This window comes from Thermobia domestica, chromosome 2 (genome assembly GCF_964235325.1).
Source record: "Thermobia domestica chromosome 2, izTheDome1.hap1.1, whole genome shotgun sequence".
Classification (NCBI taxonomy): Eukaryota; Metazoa; Arthropoda; class Insecta; order Zygentoma; family Lepismatidae; genus Thermobia; species Thermobia domestica.
In genome coordinates, this window is record NC_137455.1 from 327099854 (window position 1) to 327113494 (window position 13641).

A 13641-nucleotide genomic window follows, 5' to 3' on the forward strand; every position below is an offset into this window, starting at 1 on the left:
TATATATATATATATGTCCTAAATTCACACTTTCAACATGTTTTCCGCTCTTTGTTTTCAAGGTACAAGATGGAAATTTTGCACACGTATTATGTACATAATTTTAAAAGAAAAGATAATATCACTACGTGAACCCAGGCCCGGACCAGAGGGGCAAAATATGTTCGCGGGATTTTCAGAAAGAAAATCCGGGATTTTCCCGAATTTTCCTGTTCAGGCGCATGTTACGGACATACGAGTGGTACCGTTGGAAAGGACTCTCTGTATTGAAGAAAATGGTGTTTGAACCACGATTCTAGGGCTAAATCGTAATGTCCCAGAACAGTTTTGAAGTATTTTTATAAATATGTATATATTTATATGAAAAATGGATCACCTTGAAACTCAAAAATTTCTTCCGACCTTAGTTTTCAAGATACAAGGTTAAAATTCTGCACTTGTATTACGTACAAAACAACGTATTCTTTCTTAAAAAATTCAGATCCGTATGTAAACCCAGACCCGGGCTAGAGAGGCGCAAAACTTTAGATTTTTTCGAAAAATCTTTCGCCTTTACCCTATTTTCCCGTTTCTGGTATACAATACGGACAAGTGAGTGATACTGTTCTAAAGTATTCTCTATCCTGAAAAGCACGAGGTAAGAACCATAGTCCTACGATTAATATTAAGGAAGCAGTAGCTATTTGAGTGAAAGTCTAAAATTTACCTCAAAAAGTGGAAATCCTAAAAGGATTAAGTAAAATTTTGTAACAAAGAATAACTTTCGTGATTTAACATTAAGAAACTATCTGCAATACCTACTCATAATTTCTTTTATAAATTTATCCTCAATGAATATAGTTCAATCCTATAATTGTTCTAATTTAGTTATTTTTCACCATTTTTTGCAGTAAAAAAATAGATCCATGTATCCAGTCTTTCGGCTTTAGAATAGTAACATCGTAAGGCATTAATAACTCTAATCTATCTTAAGATTTGTATTTAATCAATTCTTTTACGTTATTACATATTTTTAACCTTCAAATCTGTGTTACGTCCATCTTGAACTTCCCTTTGTTACTTAAGTTCTTATGTAATTTCTGGCTGCTTACCTTCTCCAAATGGTTCGGAAAATTTTTAGTATATTAGTTCTGTAATAAAGTTTAAAATTGCATAATCTCTACAATTTTTAATCTATTGTTATATCTAACTGCGTGTTTAATATAAACTTGGTGTGATTGAAATGTTTGCGTGATGTTACTTTCAAAGACTAAATAAATGAAAACTACCAACCTGGTTGTAATGTGCCATTACAGTCAAAGTCATGAAATTTTTGTTTCGAGGGACCCAATACTTTCCGAACGACCGTGTACTGTATATTTTCAATACATAATTTTCGGTCTATGTAGTAAATTCAGTTGTTCTTTATTCAAACTAAAATTAATCTGGGAGCTTCGGAATAATCCACAGAGAATTATATTCTGGGGAATATTCTCTCCATTTATATATTATTTCATTGTAAACTCTGTATATGGGCATTTCAAAATGGATGAGTATTGAAATTATACATCTTAATGCGACACAAAAACATAGGTCAGCAATTGGACAGAAATTTCCGAAATTGTCCACCAATCTGATGTTTGTCAGAATAAATTAGACCCCATTCGTCCCTCTGAGATGCCCATATCCTCTCAAAATCCGGTTCTATCCAGTTTCTACTATTTTGTATTCGTTTTATACTTTCCGCTGCCAAAATTCTTTGCTTTGATTGGATTTACTTCTGACGCCTTAGTATTATGGCGCGTCTCCATGTCTTTCTATCTGGAACGAATTTGAAGTCACACCACGCTAATTCGGCTCTTGAAAAAATTGAATTTTTTGATGGGAGAAGCTGCAAAACTTACGTAAAGACGCGAAAAATGGTTAAATAAACGCTCGGAAGCTCAAGGAGTCCCAAAGAATATCGAAATTATATCATAAAATAGACTGAAAACAGTAAAATTGAGTGTTTAAGTCAGGGACACCATGTTGGTGCATATAGATGGTGATGGACAGGATTTACAGTCCAGTGTATTAATTCTCGGTTTCAAGTAATTTTCAAATGAAGATTCAGCGAATTAAAATATTTAAAATATCCTTGTTACCCCTCCAAATTCGTGTAATGTACGATATCCTGTCCACTTACAGTTCTGCATATGTAATATATGTGTTTATTATTATTATTATTATTATTATTATTATTAATATTATTATTAACATCGCGGTATTTGTAGGCTTCCTTGTAGATAAGTTGAATTTCATAATATCAGTGTAAGTTAGCACAGGGGCTCTCATTTATTCTTTAATTGACAAAAGTTTCTAATTTAAATGAGTTTAATGAACTTTGGTAAGGGTTCTTTTCTCACCACGAAAGGAACATATCTTTCTTTTTCACTAATTGTTTCAATATGTCCGTCCCGAGGCATTAATATAATTATGTAATTAGGAAACATGATTTAGTTAATAGAAGGGCCATTGGGCAATGATTATTTCGTTAGTTTTCCCAGTTCATAGGGCCGGTGTAGGAAGGTGAAATTTAGTGATTTGTTTGATTTACGTACAGTTGTGTTGTGTGATAATATGATTTAACATATGTGTTAGTATTTGTTTTCTTAGTTTATCTGGAATGTAACATGTATGTGTGTAACTGAGTGCGTAGATTGTAAAAGTAATGTGTGAGTGAAAGTATGATTTATTTATTTACTGACAGTGTATTGTCATGTAATTATTCATCTCTTTTGGTCAGTTTAAATGGGTAAATTAATTCGCACAGCACATTCATAGTAATTCAGTACCGTAACTACATAGTATATTGCTTATAGTTAACGATGATAGAAAATCTTTGAGTTTTACGTCCCACGCTTTTGCCGGTTAGGCTAAAGGAGACGGTGATGATGATTAATGAATGAAATGGTGGAATGAAGGAAGTGGGAGGAAACGGGAGAATCCCGAGGAAACCCACGCACACGGTGTTTGTCCACCAAAAAGTTCACTTGGCGGGGGCTGGGATCGAACCCGGGACCTCAAGCACCAGAGCTCTACCACTGAGCCACCGCGGCCCCTTAACGATGATAGAGTACAAAGCGTGTTTAATAGTGCAAAATTTGTTTACATACTACCAATGCCATCTCGTGTCGGGCTGAGAATTATTCGCTGCTAGTGTTTTGTTACTCCGAAAGTTAAGGATCTAGTCAACTTGAAAATTACCCTTCTTTTGTGATTATTGATGAATAAATATTAGTTCTGGTCCATATGAATAGAGATGTATACGAATAACATTATAGTTTACCTTCCCTTAAAAGCACAATACTTTATGTAGTCCGGTAATCGAATTATTAACAAAATCAATCTTTGCGTTTATCATTAAACTGAAGTTTGTCTATTGGCATTATTCTGTTGTCAGGCTACAGTTTCAAATTCTCTCTCTTTATTACGTTCGGTGAACGATAGCATTATTGACACTTTTAAAAATATAATCGCATTTAATTAAGAGGATAGTTAATGATGTTGAATTTTCATTGCATATAAAAATGATATGAAGCCATGAAGTGAAATATACTGTAGTTTGTACTGAAAGAATCTAGTATCAGTTTATACATATTCACGCGGATTGATTAGTGTACTTTAGTAGTTTGTTGATTTTACTATATATGATAAGACTGCTTTGAACAGTCTAGGGCAGAAAGATAAAATAGGGTGTCTATATAGAAGTTTATGTTATAAATGAGAATAAATATAAATTAATAAAGCTAGTAATAATATATATTGTAGTGAGTGTGAATAAATAATAGGACACACGTACATATATGTGCCAGTTGTAATTTTCCATAAGGTATTGATTTTAAGAAAATAAAGTTCTCTTGAAGTTTCGGCTATCAGACAGTTTCGGATCTACAAGGTGCCGAAAGCGTGGGAAAATGACTTTCGGACGCCAACAGTTCGGAAACTATCCAACGTAAAGAGAGCGGATAAAAAATTCACTGAAGACGTCATACCTGTTGTATTGAATTTTGCATGTTTCACAATCCTACCATGCACGCGCAAGGGATTCCCCAAAGTAACGTAGGGAGTCCCGGATAATCTGTCAAATGAAAATTGGTCTAAATGGATATGAGTTGATAAGGTTTCTATCAGGTAGCAATAATTCGTTTGTATTAAGTCGATATCTGGAACAAATACAAAATGGCGGACACATTCATGGTCGTTGTGTGTGGTTGCATAATCGCCAGGTACGGGTGCTGGCCAACAGTGACGTTCTGAGTGTTAAGTGTAGCGAATTTGTACACAAATGCTCTAGAAGAACATCTGGAGTGTCGGTAGAGCACAACTGAAGAAGCAGGGTGATTCACATGTGTAGAAACACGTAACGAGAAATGCCCAGAAATGCACTCTTACTAAGTAGACGTGAGTTCAAAGCGTCGGAAATGTAAGGATTAGAGTGAAGAACATGAAAACCATTGCCAATTCACCAATAATATTCCCTTAAACCGATGCAATATGATCTGCACGGTTGCATACCAATACGACACAATACAAGGATGCAACAATTGAGGCCAAGTTGAAATTGTGCAAGGGGACTAACAAAGAAACTGGGTAAACTAAAGGCATGTCACTAGTGGGATCGCATGATCGATATTGAAATGACCAATGTGTGTGTTGATATCAACATGTAGCTACTGGACAAATGTCAACATGTCCCACTACTGCTGGGACACCAAATCACGTGTGAAAACTGGGAAAATAACGTTGTACATTTTGCTATTACATCTAGTGCACTTTTTGGTAGAACGTAACTAGGACACGATTGTATTAATGTCTCTCTTTGTTTGAGGTATTGTCCGACAGTCGACACATATGAAAATAAATCTCTTAATCCATGGTTCAAATTCTGATAGAGCGTGAAAATAAGAAACTTGTGTAATGTCCCACGTCTTCTGGGACATATGACGTACTCGAAATATAGGAAAATATATCAAAAAAATCGTATTTTATACACAGTGCACATGCCAAGACAAAGGCGAAAATGAACCAATTGTCACATGTAACACTACAGCTGGAACACCATACATATGGAAAATAAAACGACATGAGAAATAGGAAGACACGTCTTAAAGCTCTGATTGTTTACAACTGTGCAATAGGAGTAATAAAATGAAACACACAAGCATGTCGGAAGGCTGTACAAGAGCGCTTCCCATACAAAGCGGGTACTCCTCAAAGAATGAATACAGAGAAAGTGAGGGTCCCTCGAGCCTCAGAGCTAGAGCGCTCGCTTTCGCTCGCGGGTCACAGTTTCCAATCCTACTGGGAGCTCACGGCCTCAGATTCAAGACCCGAGTAGTTATTTTCCTATTTTTTGCACGTGGGACGGTGTCCTAGTAGTAGTGGGACATGTGAACATTTGTTTATTAGCTACATGTCGATATCAACACACACATTGGCCACATTCCAATATCGATCATGCGATCCCACTAGTGACATTCCTTTAGCTTACCCAGTTTTTTTGTGAGTCCCCTTGCACAATTTCAACTTGGCCTCAGTTGTTGCATCCTTGTGTTGTGTCCTATTGGTACGCAACCATGCAGATCATATTGCATCGGTTTAAGAGAATATTATTGGTGAATTGGCAATGGCTTTCATGTTCTTGACGCTAATCCTTACATTTCCGACGCTTTGAACTTACGTCTACTTAGTATGAGTGCATTTCTAGGCATTTCTCGTTACGTGTTTCCACACATGTGAATCACCCTGCTTCATCTGTTGTGCTCTAAAGACACTACAGATGTATTCCTAGAGAATTTGAGTACAAATTCGCTACACTTAATTATCAGAACGTCACTGTTGGCCAGCATCCGTATCTGGCGATTATGCAACCACACACAACGGGCATGAATGTGTCCGCCATTTTGTATTTGTTCCAGATATTGACTTGATACAAACGAATTATTGTTACCTGGTAGAAACCCTATCAATTCATATCAATTTAGACCAATTTTTATTTGACAAATTACCCGGGACTCTCTACGTTCCTTTGGGGAATCCCTTGCGCGTACATGGTAGGATTGTGAAACATGCAAAATTCAATACAACAGGTATGACGTCTTCAGTGAATTTTTTACCCACCCTCTTTACGTTGGATAGTTTCCGAACTGTTGGCGTCCGAAAGTCATTTTCCCACCTTGTAGATCTGAAACTATGTCCGATAGCCGACACTTCAAGAGAACATTTTCTTGTCTCAGCGGCAGGAGTCATCTCCCAAGAGTTGTAACACTTATTTTGCAACAAATATATATATATATATATATATATATATATACTAAATGCTTAGTACATTAAACATTACGTCAGAATTTTGTGTGAGGATAGTGTGTCGTGTGAAAATGGTGCATTCTATTTTCACTTCGTGGCTCAACATTTAATAGTAATTGGACGTACTAACTGATCATCCAGTCTGACGATGTGAATAGTGGTCTTGTTGCAAATGATTCCGGATATTTTTCAATTAATCACAGAACATAATAGCTGTTTGTAGAATTTGTACAGTTTAAATATATGCGTTCAGCTTATATTTGCGATACTACTCCGCAACTTTGAAAAAAATTACGTCATCTGATTAAGCAAAGTTCAATTCTGTTTGGTGGCGAAGTGGAGAGGTGACGAAGTAGATACGATAAAATAATATAGAAAATTTACTACAGTAGAATCTCGCTATTCCGTACCAGAGCGTCCCAAAACCCCAATATCCATAAATTTTCATTTCTTTTATTTCTAGTATATAATGTTTGAAATTAGTTGACACCTCAAGGTTAGGGCCATGGGCGGCGATTAGGGGGGCAAGAGGAGGCAGTTGCCCCCCACATTTTTGAAGTGACCACTTAACTCTTTTAAATTATATAATCTATTTTTCGGTGATAGGCTAGAATCTTCATTATTCGATTTAAAAAGTACTAAAAAAGCTTTTTACTTCTTTTTCTCAAGCCTAGAGGCATTATAGAACACGTTACATATGCTTTCACGCCTTTCTGCGTCGAGACGTAGAGTGTGATGCGACATAACTAAAAGAATATTTTTTGTTATGACTTTTTATTACTTTTTATAGGACTTACTTTTACACCTAAAAGATTGTAATGTTGCAAACACATTCAGTGCACCCCTTAATATATTCCAGATTCTTTTCAGATTTTTGCGATAAAACAGGGGGATCCAGAGGTGCAAAAAGGATATCTTTTTAACAAAGATCTCTTTTTTCGCGATTTTCCCTCCTCAGATACATGATGGAGACATGTGAATGGTTCCGTTTGAAAGGCTGTTCTGTTGTACGAATCATGATTCTAGTGTAAATAGGGATGTCTCATTGAATTTTTACCTGAGATCCTTTTTTATACAAGAATCTGGAGTACAGTATTGTAGAGATATTGTTTTTGGCGGGCTTACTTTTGCACCTAGAAGATTGAAATTTTGCACACACATTTAGTACACCCTTAGTATTTTTCAATTTGTTTCAGATCTTTGCGTTGGGTACAGAGGGGCAAAAAGGTACAAAGAAGGAATATTTTTTAAACAAATAATCCATTTTTATGATTTTCCACTTCAGGTACATGGTGGAGACATGTGAGTGGTACCGTTTGAAAGTATGTTCTGTTCTGAAGGGAATGATGTACGAATAGTGATCACAGGATAAATAGGGATGTCTCAGGAAAATTTTATATTACATTCGGGTCTTTTGGGGCATTGTGGGAATGTTCTTAGCTCATTGGTAAACATTTTCCCACACTTAGTTTTCAAGATAGAAGCTTGAGATTTTTGTACATATTTAGTACACCCCTTCGTATCTTTCAGTTGATTTTGAGATCTGTGCGTTAACAAAGGGTGTCCAGAGGGGATCAAAGTTTGAAAAATCAGAAAAAATCCAGACTTCCCTTAAAGTTTTCCGCCTTAGGGACATTATAAGAAGATGTAAATGGAACCGTTTGAAAGTTTGTTCTATTCTGAAGAGAATGAGGTACTAACGATGATCCTAGGATAAATAGGGATGATGCTGTAGCTGGTTGACTGAAATTCAATAATTTACCTTTAAAAAGCCATAATTTAAAATGGTTTCGTTTGGAAATGTAAAGTTTTTGCATATATTATAGGTTCATAGAAAAACAATAGTACCATATAATATTTGTCGTTGCGTAAGTTTTAATTGGTTATTTGTCTTCCCGTGGAGTTGACAGCGTGGAGGAATTGCGTTTTAATTGCATGCGTCTCAGCATATGCTTGTGGTATTTGCTGTCTTTCATTGTCTAAGAGTAATAACATACATTTAATGGCAACTGTGGAACTAAAAATGTAAGTTGTTCATTAATCCCGTTTTAATATAACTTCTACAAAATAAGCCTTATTATTCATTAGTATGATCAATAATATCCTTCTATTTATTTGTTTTACAAATATGTTATTAAATAATCTGATCACACAATTTTCCAGACAGAATTCTAAGATGTTCATGAGCAAGGAATCAAGGGTTAGTACCTATGTGCATTGCTCTTGTCAATTTACTTAATTAAATATGAAACATGATATACGGTATTTTAACTGAAAAAGATAGTATCCTATTAGTTATACAACCTTTCATCAAATAGTGTTAGAAAAAAACAGAAATACTAACATTGATATACACATATTCAGATCCTATCTTGCCCCCCCCCCCACTTTTAACGTCCAATCGCAGCTACTGGCTAGGGCCCTTACGGACTTGTAGCGACTAGTAAAAATTTGGCAAACAACTTACTAGTACAAAATTTATATTATTTAATATTTTTAATTTTGGCAAATATCTGTTAGGACTTCCTCTATTTTATCGACTTTATTTTAGTTTCCATATATACTCGTAACTCTTCTCCGTTTCTGTGGGGTCGGAGATTTTTTATTTAGAAATTCTAAATTAGAGACTACACCAACCTTCCGGCTGGACCGGCCGTAATCTGAGTGAATTGGTACCGGAAACGGTTAATAGTCAATCATTCCACAAGGCTTATTCCTTGTGAGATAGTTGCCTAGAAAGCATGGACTTGTACTTAGGCACTCAGAAACCCCGCTGGACCACGCATTTTAATAGGCCACCTGTTTCGGCATATGAAAATATATTTGGCTGTGAATTGTCATATGTCTAAATTCGACCACTTATCTTTGTAGTATTTAGTGTACTAGTGTATTTTCCTTTGGTGCGCCGCTTTTTCTTTTTTCTTCTCTATCTATCACACTATTCTCTTCGAGAATTGAGTTCATTTTTCAACCTTTCTCCCCCCCCCCCCCCCGAGTTTGGAACTTGACAAATATCTACCATTTAACATATATCATTTGAACTTGAATTACCAACTGAGATGTAGTAAGACACGATTCCTGGTAGTATTCGTTGATGTTGAATATCAAGGGACCGTTTTCTATATTCCCGGCGGGAGCTCATGTGGTTCGGATTTCACGTTAATCAGTAGGTCCACGTCTCACATAGCCTCGCTGCTGAAAGGGACGCTAAACTGAAATTCAACTCAACTCAACTCAACCGTTTTCTATCACATTTCGACCCTCTGCAGTAGCGAGCGATTGTTCAGTATACGATTAAATTTTGCTTTCGTTTTTTTTATCATTATCCCTTTAGAATTCTCCGTTGGACTATCAGTCATTTTTACTTTCGTTTCCATTGGTTACCCTAAAGGTGAATGTTGTCGTAGTTGATTGTGCCCAAAGGTATTATTAACATTTTTAGAGTCCTAATATCATATGAAAATTCTATTAGGGGATTTCAATGCGAAGATAGGACGAGAGGATATTTTCAAACCGATTATATGCGACGAAAGTCTGCATAAGGAAAGTAATGACAACGGTGTTAGACTCGTGAACTTTGCAACATCCAGAAATCTAATCGTGAAGAGTACAAAATTCCCACATCGCGAGGTTCATAAATACACTTGGACATCACCAGACGGAAAAACACATAATCAAATTGATCACGTTTTAGTAAATAGAAGAAGGCAATCTAGCATAGTTGATGTCCGGTCGTTTAAAGGGACTGATTGTGACACTGATCACTACCTGGTAGCAGCGATAATACGAGAGAGATTATCGTTAAATAAAGGTAATATTTATTGTCCGAAAACGGAGAGATTCAATTTAAAGAAATTAGAAGAGAGCCAGGTAAGAGGGGAATACCAAATTGAAGTTTCGAATAGATTCTCGGCTTTAAAAGATTCGGAGTGCACTAGTGTTGAGGATAACTGGATTGAAATTAGAGATAACACTACAAATTCAGCAAAAGAGTAACTGCGAAATGCGGAAATACGTAGGAACAAACCATGGTTCGACCAGGAATGCATTAATCCTTTCCCCTCGAATTTGTTTTGACGCAACAAGCTGTACAGCTCGGATTTATTTTGAGATATATCCAGTACTTGAGTCGGCCAATACAAATACTCTTAGCCCCATTTGGTTGGCTTCTGTAGGTTATAGCACTTAAAAACTATTCTCCCTTTGAACCCTACTGTACTTTCATCAATGATTACATTTTGTCCTGGCACAAAAAATCCCTAAATTTGTTGTCAAGATGTTCCGCAATGTTTATTATCTTTGAACCCCTTGCACGAACACCTTGTTGCATCTGAGGTGTTGGGGGCACAAGTGAAACATCCAAAAAATTAAAAAACAAAACTATCGCGGTTGGAAATATCCTTATAAAATGAACATTTGTCCAACCATTCCTTTGAAAACTAATCTTGTACGTTTGGTTTAGGATTTAGTGTTATATTTAGTATTACACCCTAAATGCCTTCAGTTCAGGAACTGTCATGTCATGTCAAGGGGACCAAATGGACCTTTCTTGTAGTGGAATTTGTATCTTAGACTTAGCATACCTGTTTGTTTCATTTGTAATTTCCTCAAGCAAAGTGTCACTAAAAAATAATTGGAAAAATTCAATTTCTGTAGTTAGCCTTCCAACAACTGGTGGTTTATACGCGGAATTTGCTGTGAAGGGTAATTTTGGAAAATCTGCATCATTATTACCATAGGGAGTCCAATTGTCCCTTGTCAACACATCACCTGTCACTTGGTCATCGTTTTAATTGGAATCGGAAGATTTATCACCACTACTTTCTTCACTCAAACTATCATTATCTAAATATTCGCTACCACTATCACTGAAATCGATATCTAGGGAGGTGAATAGATGGCCAAAAGATGGCAGAAGTTGTCGACTAAATCATACAAGCGGGGCTCTGTCGACATGCGAGTAATTAAAGCGTCAAAATTACTGCGGGATAGCCCCGACATACGAGTAGAAAGGAAAATCTCGAATGTCGGGGCTCTCGCCGCATTCGAGGGGAAGGGGTTAAACTAGCAGAGAAGAGAAAACAGGCAAAATCAATCGAAGTCCCCACACGCGCTAAGCAAGATCCTCCTTTCACCCTCGATTCTCGTGAGCTGCCGGTTTTCCACCTGGCTCCCAGATTTTGTATTCCTGTTCGACAGGTGGAGCGTTCCGATTGGTCGAGGGCAGTAGCAGGATCGAGCCCAGGGCTCGTGAGGCTTCATCTGCTTTATTCTTTTCTGAAGGTACATATGATACAGGGTGCGGCACGTAAAACCGGCCCGTCGTAATATTCTGGTATATTGTGTTTTTGGCAACACTTAAATAATCTACCTTCCTACCAAGAAATGGCGTGTCGAGGTCGGGTCGACTTACGTGACCTGCAGCAGTCACGAGCAGCCGCAGGCAGTGAAACTTGTCGAAACCAGTTGAGAAAAAGGCCTCGTTGTGTTAAGCCGGGTGATTGTCAGTGTGTGATAATGCCGTATTCGATACCCGAGCGTGTTGCCATTGTTGAAAAGTTCATTCTCACTGGATCTTTTGTGAAAACAAAGAATTTGTTTCAGGAGAAATTTCCAGGACGTTCTGTGCCAGCAAAAAGCACCATTCAGGAATTGATTGAAAAAGGGCGGCGTACAGGATCGGTTCAAAATGCTCCCAGGAACAGACGACCATTTGTCTGCACACCTGAATTAAAGATGCAGGTGGAGGAGATAATGACAAGAAGTCCTCGAAAGTCAACCAGGAGATTGAGTCAACAGGTTCATGCGAGTGAGAAAAGTTGCAGACGTGTTTTAAGGGGACTGAAGTTAAAACCGTACCGGATAAGTGTTGTGCAAGAACTGAAGGAGCCTAACCTGCAGAAGAGGGTGCATTTCTGTTCATGGCTGTTGAGCAATGTTGCCAGTGGTTTCTTGGATCCACTAATGCTCATCATGAGTGACGAGGCGTGGTTCCACCTGTCTGGGTACGTAAATTCCCAAAACAACCGGTATTGGTCGACAGAAAATCCACACGCAATCCACCAGGTACCCTTGCATGATGAGAAGATTGGTGTTTGGTGTGCCATTTCCACCACACGCGTTATTGGGCCCATATTCTTTGAGACGACAGTGAACAGTGACGTGTATATGGGAATCCTGGAGGAGTTTTATACACCCTTGACCGAAGAGGAGCGTCAGTTATGTTACTTTCAGCAGGACGGTGCAACATGCCACACATCAGCTGCATCATTGTCCCTTGTGCATGAGATGTTTACACCAGAGAGGACAATCAGCAAAGGCTTGTGGCCTCCTCGGTCACCAGACTTGTCCACGTGTGACTTTTACTTATGGGGACTGTTAAAGGGAAGAGTATACGAAACAAATCCACACACAATTGAAGAACTCAAGACCAGGATCCAGGATGTCACCAATAGCATTACAACACAAGAACTGACAAGGTTATATATGAATCTCCTCAATCGTGCTCACATGTGTGTTGAAGTGGGCGGAGGACACTTTCAGCACCTGTTGTGAAGGTGAGTAGTCATATTCAATATATTACATTTCATTTATGTGTTGTAGTTAATCATATTCAATACATTACATTTCATTTTATGTGTTCACTTTACGGGCCGGTTTTACGTGCCGCACCCTGTATTACATTATTATGTCAAATGTACACTACATGTGCCACTGGCAGAAGAAACCATACTCTACATATTTTACGTGAAAAACAGTAAATTACAGCTTGGTTATTACAAAGAATTTCAACCTGATGTGGGTATGCTAAGATAACCGCGTAGGCAACTGCAAAGAAATTCCATAACAAAAATAGGCATCTCTTTCAATGAGGTCCATTGGAACACAATTTCATTAGTAGCCGTAACCACTGCCAAGCTGGTGGGATTTGCATCTGTATACCAAGTGAAGGAAAATTAAATACTTCCCCAGATTGGCCGTGGTCGTGACTGTACATGAGAAATAACATGAATAACCATATTGAAGAACTTTCGGTGTAACACCGTATATGCTATAGGATATCAATCGAATGACTTCGAATGACGTAGCTACACAAAATTTCGCAGATACCAGACGAGAAACTTCCAAAACTTTTAGAACAAAGATACGCGATTTTTTGAAAGCTAAAATTAAGGAACTTGAAGATAATAGTAAAAATAAAAACTTCCGGGACATGTATAAGGGGATCAGCGAATTTAAGAAAGGCTATCAACCTCGTGCTTAAATATCGGGTGTTGCAAAATAAGTGTTACAACTCTTGGGAGGTGAATCCTG

The 13641-nt window shown here is 37.5% G+C and overlaps 1 protein-coding gene across 1 annotated transcript in view; it reads left to right on the top strand.

The window, feature by feature from the left end:
• Positions 1–13641, top strand: part of LOC145679518 (aminopeptidase Ey-like) — a 76724-nt gene that overhangs the window by 23947 nt on the left and 39136 nt on the right. The window lies entirely within an intron of this gene.